General features: G+C 40.1%; 1 long non-coding RNA gene across 1 annotated transcript; it reads right to left on the bottom strand.

Annotated features, from left to right (window-relative positions):
- Window positions 1-941: 941 nt before the first annotated feature.
- On the bottom strand, window positions 942-2,935 carry LOC123334701. Its single transcript, XR_006552751.2, has 2 exons — window positions 1,245-2,935; window positions 942-1,130 (listed from the first exon to the last, which is right to left on the bottom strand). It is a non-coding gene; the product is annotated as an uncharacterized LOC123334701 (long non-coding RNA).
- Between the last annotated feature and the right edge of the window lie 8,045 nt (window positions 2,936-10,980).

Here is a 10,980-nt window from a genome sequence, read left to right as displayed (position 1 = left end):
AGACACAGAAACATGTATAGAGGAAGACAATATGAAGAAACAACATGAATACCTTCTAAAGCCAAGGAGTGCCTGAGACCACCAGAAACTGGAAAGAGACTTGAAACAGACTGTCCCTCAGCACCTTCAGAAGGAACCAGCCCTGCAGACACCTTGATTGCAGACCTCTAGCCTCCAGATCTGTGAGGCCCAAGTTTTCTATTGTTTAAGCCACCAAGTTTATGATCCTTTGTTGCAGCAGCCTCAGGAAACTGATCCAGATACTTTCTAGAAATAAAAGCCCTTATCAACTTCCACAGTCTTCATGTAATTTCAGGGTGTTCACAGATCCACTGAAGCCCAGTCAGTAATTCCTGCAAAGATGCTATAAAGTTCCTGGACCAAAATCCCATGGGATAAGGCAAAGAAAGAAGAGAGAAAAGAAAGTTGGCATCAGCTACTGTTCGCTATAAGTTTGTCCCTTCACCAGACACTTGACATTTATTTCCTTGAACCCTCATAACCACTTCATGAAGTCGATGTTAGCATCCCCATTTCAGAGAAGAGGAAATTGAGACCCTGAGAGATTTAACTTCATGCACAAATTCATGCACAAAATCTAGAGAGTGGCTCTGCTGGGAATATGACCTGAGTTTGTTTTACCCTAAAACCAAAGCTTTTTCCATTCTTGCCCTGCCTCTGAGCATGAGTGATATGTGAGATCCAAAGCACATGATGTGTGGTTTCCGGGGCTGTAAGGTTACAGAGAGACCAGGGTTATGCATGTGTCAGTGGCTTCGAGGGAAACAGGAGAATAGCTATAAAAAAAAAAAAAAAAAGTCATTTCTTTTAACTGCTTTCCTTCATTGTTTGACATTATAACTTCTTTTGAACTAAGGATTTTGGCATAGAAAGATTTTTGCTTTTGCTTGGCAAGGATAGAGACAACAAAGGATTAATTAAGTCAAACTGATAATGATAATTATCAACAGGCACTTTAAATTATGATTTTCAGGGGTGGAACAGTGTGTGGCTGAGACAGCAGAGCAAAAGAAAGTCAATCTCTCATTCATCAAAAAACATTTTTTGAGGACCCACTCGATGGTATGCTCCATGGTCTGTGGAAAGTCTGGCCACATGGAGCCTTGAATCTAGAGAGTGGAAATCAACAGTTACATCAGTCAATACAATAAAGTAAAATGTGTCTGATAAGCAAAGAAGAGTAAACAATAAACAGTAGGAATAACTGCTGGATCTAAGTTTACCTCAAAGTCCGAGTAGTGATTATCCTGCTTAGGGAGTAAGAGAGAGGTGATTTCAGGCAGAGGTCCTGTGCAAAGGTCCTGCGGTAATGGAGAATATAATACATTTGAAGACCTGAACCCAATTCATCACAACCTGAATGTGGAATGTGAAGGGGAAAAAATAATTTACCCCAAGGGCTGTTTGGAAGCTAGGTCATGAAGGGCCTTAGCAGCAGCTGTGTGATGGAGACTGGTTTCTCCCAGAGAGCAGGGGGAGGTCAATAAAGATTGGCAGCTGAGGAGGAGAGGGCTACTGGGCTCTCTGAGTCTCTGTTACTTCATGGTAAGAGATAATAAGGCCATTGTGAAGACTCAATGAGTCATTTCATGCAATACTCTTAGAATAGTGTTCCAGGAAGCATCAGCTTTTATATCATAACAGTAATATGGGCCAGACTGGGGGAGCCCTATTACTGTCAGGTGCTGCATTCTAAACACCATGCCTTTCATTCCACCCATTTCCAGAGAACTCCTCAGAGGCAAGTGCCATGGTGACGCTTTGATTCTAGCCCCCGGAACATACACAGGTTTCCAACAGGTTTGTCCTATTCCACCTTGGTCAGAGAGCGAGGTTTTTCCTCGTATCATCCTCAGACAAGATCTGAAGATCTCCAGGTCTGTGGAAGGCAGGCTGTCCAGGCTTTGCATCAGGGAGGGGCAGCAGGCAGAGTTCAGGGCACTGGACGCTCAACAGTGAACTGCAGGCCAGTGGCCCTGGCAGGCCCACCCTCCTTCTCACTTTGGGGCCCGCCAAGGTGGGGCCCGCCAAGGCTTATCTCGTTTAGGGGTTGCTTTGAGATGGTAGAGACTCACCCCAGAAGCATGCATCAGAATCTTTATGCCATGTCTTATACTTTGTTTTACAGCTTTGAAAAAACTTAGACGCTTTGGTGAGGCCTATGGCTGGTAGTACTTAAAAATAACACACCGCTTCCTCACCATAGAAAAGTCCCAGGAGATTCAGTTCACTTGAGGACTTCACTCTCATCTCCTTATATGCACTTTTAGAGAGTTACTCAAAATATGTGCAGGTGTGAGTGATAGCTCTTCCAAACATGCAGGCTGTGGGACATGAGAGTTAAGGTCACGTTCAGCCTATTCTTATTTCCTGACACCGGGCCTCTGAGGATGAGGACAGAAGCCCTAGATAACATGGCTACCAGAGAAAGCAGACTTTCTTTGTTCAGAGAGTTTCTTGTCATTAAAGACAAAAACTCATATATGCTGAGTATCCACCATGCTCAGGGACCTATTGTAGTTATTGGCTCATACATGATCTTTTACTCTATTAAACTTAGGAAGTAATTATGATTCTCATTTTTACTACTATGGAAAATACAGCCTGGAAAGGTCTATAGATCAGACCAGATTTTCATATGCACAGTTTCACTCAAAAGTCAACAGACTCCCTGTACCCTCTACCTCATTGCAGGAAGAGCCTGATGTGTGTGAAGCCCAGCACTAGCACTACCTGGCTCTGTGACAATGGACAAACTACTTAATCTTGCTGTGCTTCGAATTCCTTAACTATAAAATAGGCAATAAAAAATTTTCATCTAACAAGACTGCCGCTGCTGCTGCTGCTAAGTCGCTTCAGTCGTGTCCAACTCTGTGCGACCCCATAGACGGCAGCCCATCAGGCTCCCCTGTCCCTGGGATTCTCCAGGCAAGAACACTAGAGTGGGTTGCCATTTCCTGCTCCAATGCATGCAAGTGAAAAGTGAAAGTGAAGTCGCTCAGTCGTGTCTGACTCTTCGCGACCCCATGGATTGCAGCCTACAGGCTCCTCCATCCATGGGATTTTCCAGACAAGAGTACTGGAGTGGGTTGCCATTGCCTTCTCCATCTAACAAGACTACATTAAGTTAAATGAATTAGTATTTGTGAAATACTTAGGATGGTGCCTGATGATTAATTAGTGCTATAAACAAGTTAGCCATTATTGTTATTATAACTGGAAAGAGCAAAATCTCAACATCTCAAAATCTCAACAGAGCAGGGTTTTATGGTCCTTGCTGCCCACCCTATCCTCACCCCATGTCCTTTGCCTGCCTTTTGTCTGTGGAAAACTTTAACCAAAGAATAAGTTTAATAAGAGAAATGAGAAATGTAGAAACAAAGGAAAACAGTTCAAATTTGTTTCTGACTATTTGAAACAGTCAAAATTGTTTCAATTTATTATTTGAAATGAATAATAAATATATATAACCAAATAATAATATGTAACCAAATAATAATATATAACCAAATAATAATAATGTAGTCATGAAGCATAGTCAAGGACATTTAGATCCTTCTCAAGAACTATAGATAATATTCTGAGCCATATCCTGTGAGCTGTCTTATAGCTACTGAAATCCCAGGTGGAAGAAATTAGCTACATGATAACCAGACTGTACCCACGACATGTGCAACCATAATTCCAAGAACTGGCCTCAAAGGAATGGGAACAAACGGACCCTGGAACTGAAGATTAACTGTACCTAAAACAACCAAGATGATGCTGGTCAGACCACCGATGACCAATTTGAAGATGGCTGGCAGAGCTGACTGTGCTGTTTCTGCATATAACCCCCTCCTTCTGTCTGTAAAAGATCTTACCTCACTGGATGCCAGTTGCGGGGGGTTGGGGGCTGTAGGGTGGGGGGAGTCAGCCTCTGAACAGATGTCTGCACTCCCCTGCAGTTGCTGGCATCTGAAAGAAAACAAACTTTCCTTTTCACCAATCTGGCCTGTTTACTGGCTTTTGAGCGGTAGGCAGCCAAACTGTACCTTTCGTTAACAATCAGAGCAAAATCGGATATTGCCCAAGATCTCTGGTCTGAAAGTGTATACATATAAATAAATATACGTATAAAAAAAAACAAGACAAAGAACATTCAATACCCAACCTCAATAGCTCATTCCAAGAAATCTTCCCTTAAAAGAAAAGAAACCTCCAAAGCAGATACATGAGAAGTGTTGGGTTTTAAAAATTGTTTTCCAGTAAGAGCTAATTCCTTTATTTGGGTCTCTCACACCCCCTCTCATTTTCCCCATAGCATAATTAAGGATCTGGATGAACTGGATAATACCATTTTAGTCCCATGATTATCTGCCATTGTTATTGGCACCCTGAGGTGGAGCGCATCTAGAGAATTTTAAAGGAGTTTTACGGTCATTAAAATCTTCAGCCTCAAACTTTATTCAGCTTATCCTCAGCTACAACTGGGATAATGAAAAGATAAAGATTTCGTGACATTCCTTAACAAGCTTACTCAGTAATCCTAAATTGCTGCTGTGGGTAGGCTCCCAGAACTTTCTATAGGCTCTTCTCAGAGTTTGTTGTTCTATGAATTAAGTTCATTTAGCAAATCTATACTGATCATTTATCTGTGCAAATAACTATGGAGAATTTTTTTTTAAAGTTGAAGACAGGACTTTCTCTTGAGAAAAATAAAGTCTAGCTGGGAAACCATGAACTGGTCTCACATTAAAAGTAGTATGTGACTGTCCAAGTCCGGCTAGGGTGTTAGGATGGCATCAAAATAGCTCTCATACACTGGCTGAAATGTGATTGAAACTATCACATCATAATTTCATTTTTCAACTCAGATTTTTGCCAATCCCTCCCTCCAAAAAAAGAAAAAAAATCAAATGACTACTTGTCCTGCTCGCTTCTAGGCCAGCGGTTCTCCAAATATATTCTCCTGAATATGTGTGTTTTGGAGATAAGAGGACCCAATGATTCCATTGCCAGCAAATGGAAGACTCCAAGATTTTAATAGCCCATCAAGTTGAATTAACACCTTTGATAAAAGTTAGAAAACCGATACTAAGAAGATTGCCCCAACTCTCAAAGATGAATCAAGGGAGTACCAACGTTTTCTTTAAAAACTAATGAGCCTATGCCAAGAAATGGTCAGAGTATTCATTAAAACCTAAAAGTGTCACAGCTGGACTACAAGAATTTAGTTGGAATTTTTTTTTAAGTTGGTGACACTAAATTATCATCTTAATTTGGGGGGAGGATTTAGGGAGGGTGGCTTAAGAAACTTTGTAAGGCTCTCAACTTCATATCACAAAATGCTTTCTAGAAATTCACCAACATACAGGTCAGCTGCTGTGCATGAGTCCTTATTCCATCATCAGCCCTCAAACATCACTGGGAATTATAAACTTTTTAATATTTATCAATCAAAGAAGATGAAAATGGTATTATACAGCTTAACTTGCACATCTTTGATTACTACTGAAGTTGGACATTTTAACATGTTTCTTAGACATCTGTCTTTCTTATTTATGAATTGTCTACTTATGTCCTTTGCTTATTTTCTAGTGAACAATGAAGACAAATGATTAATAAAATGTCATATTTTGTAGGAAGTGTTGTAAATGTTTTCCTCGATTTGTCATTTGCCTTTTAATCTTCTTTGTTATTATATTATTTATATATGTAATATTATAGTCTATTATATATAATATAGGGTTATATATATTTTGTGTCAGTGTTTATATAGACAATTTTATATAGTCAATCTGTTTCTCTCACTCTCTTTTTTGCTTAAATGCTGGAATCCAACATCAGGCTGCTTTCCTATGTTTTATTTTAGTATTTTAGAAATCCTGGAGTGGTTTTATACTATTTTAATATCCATGTCTTTAATGCACTACAATTTATTTCAGTGCATGGTATGGGTAAAACTACAGCTATATTTTGTTTCTCAAAAAAAGAATTATTTTCCCAATACTTTTTTAGTAAGAAAACCCATCCTTCCCATGGGCTTATGATGCTTATTTTGAAATGTTAAATTTGTGTGTCTCTTTCAAGACTGTTGTGCCTAATGATTTATATGTGAATTCAACAGTCTGTCCAACTTTTTGTCTAACACTTCATTTTATTTTTTTTATTTTATTTTTAAACTTTACAATATTGTATTAGTTTTGCCAAATATCGCTTCATTTTATAACTAGCATTTCATAGGGAAAGTGCACAACCGTGCTTTCTTTTCTTCTCTAGCCTTGATTTTTTATTTTTCCAAAACAAAATTTAAAATTATTTTGTGAAACTGCAAAGGAAAGCGTTTGGATTAGAATTATATTTTTAACCCCTATTTTAAGTGGAAAAATTTATAGACTGCTGAGTAGGTAATTTCAGGAACTAATTAAAATTATTATATACTGCTGCACATTTATGAAGTTTATGTATCTTTTTTAGCATATAGTTTCTACAAATTTCTTCTAAGGGTTATTTCCAGGAGTCTTTGTTTTCCTGATGCAAGTGAGTTATAATTTTTGCTCTCATTTTATTTCTGATTATGTCTATTATTTTTTTAAACTATTGATTGAAAAAAAATTCACCTTCAAAATATCTTGTCTAAACAGATGTTCAACTGAGTAACAAGAGGCCAGTCTCCCTAAGAGGCAGACACATTGAGTTTACAGGTGTTGTGCACAGGGGAAAGTGGGCCTCTGTTCAGAAGCTGTGCACCTGCTTTCCATAATGCCAGCCTGTATCTTTCCTCACACAAGATGAATTTATTGCATACTGATGGAATCTTTTCATAACGAGGTGCTTCTTGACATTGAGCTTCTAGTTAAAGTGTACCTCCTCAGAGAGGCCTTCCCTGACTGTCCCATCTAAAGTGGCTATTTATTCACTCTACTCCATCACTCTTTTTTCTCTGTATAGTTCTCTTCACTCTCTGGCTTTTTCAATGGTCTGTGTGTTGCCTGCCCACTCACCAACACCAGAATGGAAGCTCCCTGAGGACAGGACCTGGCCTGTCTTGTCCTTCACTGTATCCCAGTACCTAGAAGAGAGTCTTATGCGTAGTTGCATTTCAGTAAAGCTTAATGATTAAATGAATTCCTGAGACTATGAACTGATGATGCTTCTTCAGTCTGAAAACCACAATCCCAGGACCCTTTTCTCTCTCTGGGGACTTCATATACTGTTAACAATGGCCCACTGTCTGTCCTATTTCACTCTTGGCTGCTGTTAAAAATAATATTGTTATTGTTGTTAACCACTCAGTCATGTCAGACTCTTTGTGACCCCATGGACTGTAGCCCACCAAATTCCTCTGTCCATGAATCTTCCAGGCAAGAATACTGGAGTGGGTAGCCATTCCCTTTTACAGGGGATCTTCCAGACCCAGGGACTGAACCCAAGTCTCCTGCATTGCAGGCAGATTCTTTACCATCTGAGGCACCAGGAAAGTGACAGTGAAGTCACTCAGTCGTGTCCGACTCTTTGCGACCCCATGGACTGCAGCCCTCCAGGCTCCTCCGTCCATGGGATTCTCCAGGCAAGAATACTGGAGTGGGTTGCCATTTCCTTCTCCAGGGGATCTTCCCAACCCAGGGATCGAACCCATGTCTCCCACATTGCAGGCAGACACTTTAGCCTACCAGGGAAGCCCCAGAAATAGTATTACCTGGAATTAATTCAGGAAAGTGATGTTATTGAGAAGTGGCACGAAAATAGAGGATAAAGGGATGACTTTGGCTACTCCAGAAATATTTTCCCACTGCAGAGATACCTGCTGGCTTTCTGACTGATCAGGACACGCTTTTGGCAGAAGTAGTAACAGTGGGTGAGAACATTTCTACCTTATTCCTGCCTGCCTGTTGCTTTTCAAAGCTTAGGGGCAGAATAGTCTTGGCCATTGCTCAGCTAAGCCCTCTGATAGCTAATTAGTGATCATTCTTGCAGATTGATAAACTGCTGATGGATTCTTCCTGTTTCTAGCACTATGGTAGCTTTGTATCTTTGTTTGTTTGTTTAAATGGACATTTGACCATGAAGTCGGGGGAAAGATAAGGTTCTACCACAACCCAGAAGTCCACAGGCAGTGCTGTCAATTAAACAGAGATGATGGTTGTGGTTTTACATTCAACTCATATTCAAAACTGAACGTATAGAACTGTGTTTTAATGTAATCATTCAGTCTTTTCCTCATTTAATAAACATGACTTTTATAAGTAATGTTCTAGCAACATGTACCTAGGAAGTCAAATAATAGTTAAAAAATTGTTATCAGTTGTCCTCTTAAGGACATTGATATGAACCTCAGTGTTATCATTTATGAGATGGGAATAATAATAATAAGTTTCTAGCTCAAAGGTTGTTGCAGAGATTAAATGAAGTAATCAGTATAAAATTCTGAAGAGAGACCCTGACATAAAGTAAGTATTGGTTACTGTTCTTTAAGATTGAGGTTGATACTATTTTAGTTTTATGTATCCTTAATATATTCTGTGAAAAATGGCAAGAACTACAAGAGCCACACTTCTTAAGAGAAAGTCACTGTTATCTTTTAAAACTAAGCTTATATTATCCCTCATGGTACCTGAGTATGGCTAAGAGTGGGTACATTTCTGCCTATGGGTGTGAAGCAATGGAGACTGGACAGAGGTATCCCAGAGGACAGGCCAGCTAGTGGATCTATGAGCACATAGAAGGCACTACCTTCATAGGTCACCTTAGGTAAGATCCTTAGAAGATTTATACAGTCATAAAGGCTTGATTTTGTTGGTCAATGAAGGGTTGGTCAGACTCTCAGGGGAAAGAAACCAAAGTAGGAAGTATCTACCATTTTGAGGGCCTATTACCTACAGAGTTATTGACTACATACTTTATACTGTTTCATTCAATCCTAACAAAATCCTTTAGTAGACCTAGAGAAAATTTAGGCTCACAGAGAGTTCCAATAACTTGTCCAAGGTGATAAGGGACCTAGTCAGCATTTGAAGTCAGTTCAGTTCAGTTCACTCGCTCAGTCGTGTCTAACTCTTTGTGACCCCATGAATCGCATCTCCATCACCAACTCCCGGAGTTCACTCAAACTCACATCCATCGAGTCGGTGATGCCATCCAGCCATCTCATCCTTTGTCGTCCCCTTCTCCTCCTGCCCCCAATCCCTCCCAGCATCAGAGTCTTTTCCAATGAGTCAACTCTTTGCATGAGGTGGCCAAAGTACTGGAGTTTCAGCTTTAGCATCATTCCTTCCAAAGAACACCCAGGGCTGATCTCCTTTAGAATGCAGATTTGAACTCAAGTGTGTATAATTTCAGGGCTTTCTCAGTGGTTCAGCAGTAAAGAATCTGCCTGCAATCCAGGAGCTGTAGGAGATGGGAATTTGATCCCTGGGTCAGGAGGACCCCCTGGAGGAGGGAATGGCAACCCACTCCAGTATTCTTGCTTGGAAAATCCCATGGACGGAGGAGTCTGGTTAGCTACAGTCCATGGGATCACAGAATCAGACATGACTCAAGCAACATACCATGCATGCTTGTATAATTTCAAGCCCATTTCCTTTCTGTTATAGTCCACAGTCTCTCTCAGAAACTGACAAATACTAAGCAACTTAACTTTGTTGAGACGGGCGTATAAACTAGAATGACAATGCATTATTTTACAATGGTGCTTTGAATCTTTTCAGTGAGTAGAATACTTGCCTGTGATAACAAATTATTTAAGAAGTAAAATTTCTAATCCGAAGGGAATCCACCTAATCTGGAGGAGTAATTCTTCTTGGCCACGGAATTTACTGAATTATGCCTGATCCATAGGGCTAGTTAAACATTTCTCTCCTTTTTGGGTGTTTCTGTTCATGCAGGTTGGCTATTGCTCTGAAAAGCCAGGGTCTAGGGTAGGTGGTATTAGGCACCAAGGCAAATACTTTTCTCCTGTGTCCTTGCTCCCTTCCTTTGCTGCCAGAGGGTCTGATGTGTTGCCCTTTGGCTGACCCAGGATGATAAGATCTACTTGAGTTGGGATTGGTAGTAGAGCAGACACACCTAGTAATTTACCCCGCTCTGGTTTGTGGCTTCCTTGGCCTCTACTTCCTCTGCTTGATCTCGCCTAATTCCCCAGAGTCCTACAGAAGTACTTGGGGGCCAGAGTCCCAGCTAAATAATGGTGATGGTTCACTTGGCTCTGTCTTCTGAGCATGCGCCTCTATGGATCCTTGACAAGAGAGGGAGTAAAATCTGGATATTCATGGATTTTGCCCAAAGTAACAACACATGATTTTAATCTCAAAATTGTCCCCAGTGTTCTCCAGATATCTGCCAGATTCCATAGTTTTCTCTCCTGCATGCAAACAGTGCCAAATCCTTGGTCCTAGATTCCCTAACTAAATTCCACATAAACCAACCTCCTTCTGCTAAACCACTTTGTCTTCAGACAAAATGAGAACATGCTAGTGTTCTTTCATATCAGCCCAGTTTCCACAGCATGTTAATGAAATAGCATTCCAATGGCAATCTTGCTTTAATAGGACTTCATGATTTCTCCAGTTTTTCAGCCCTGAATATGCAGACCTTCTTTTTCCATGGCTTAAATCTAAATAACTCTTTTATCCATTCATTATGTATTTATTGGTCCTATGTTTCCAATCACAGAGCTTAACCTTATTTCTGAGTTTGGAAGCAATTAAGTTTAGCCTATTTGTATCTGACTTCATTAAGTAAATTTGCTACTAACATTCTTCTAGAGATATATGCTATGCTATGCTATGCTATGCTATGCTAAGTCGCTTCAGTCGTGTCCAACTCTGTACGACCCCATAGACGGCAGCCCACCAGGCTCTGTCGTCCCTAGAGATATATGGATCTATCTAAATAGAAAAATTATTAAATAGTTTATTTTTGAACAAACTGGTCATACCAAATAGTTATATAGGGCAAGAACCTAGGGAAATTTTTATC

This window comes from Bubalus bubalis, chromosome 8 (genome assembly GCF_019923935.1).
Source record: "Bubalus bubalis isolate 160015118507 breed Murrah chromosome 8, NDDB_SH_1, whole genome shotgun sequence".
NCBI classification, from domain to species: Eukaryota; Metazoa; Chordata; class Mammalia; order Artiodactyla; family Bovidae; genus Bubalus; species Bubalus bubalis.
The sequence above is the reverse complement of the archived record's forward strand: the minus strand, read 5'-3'. Positions and strand labels throughout refer to the sequence as shown.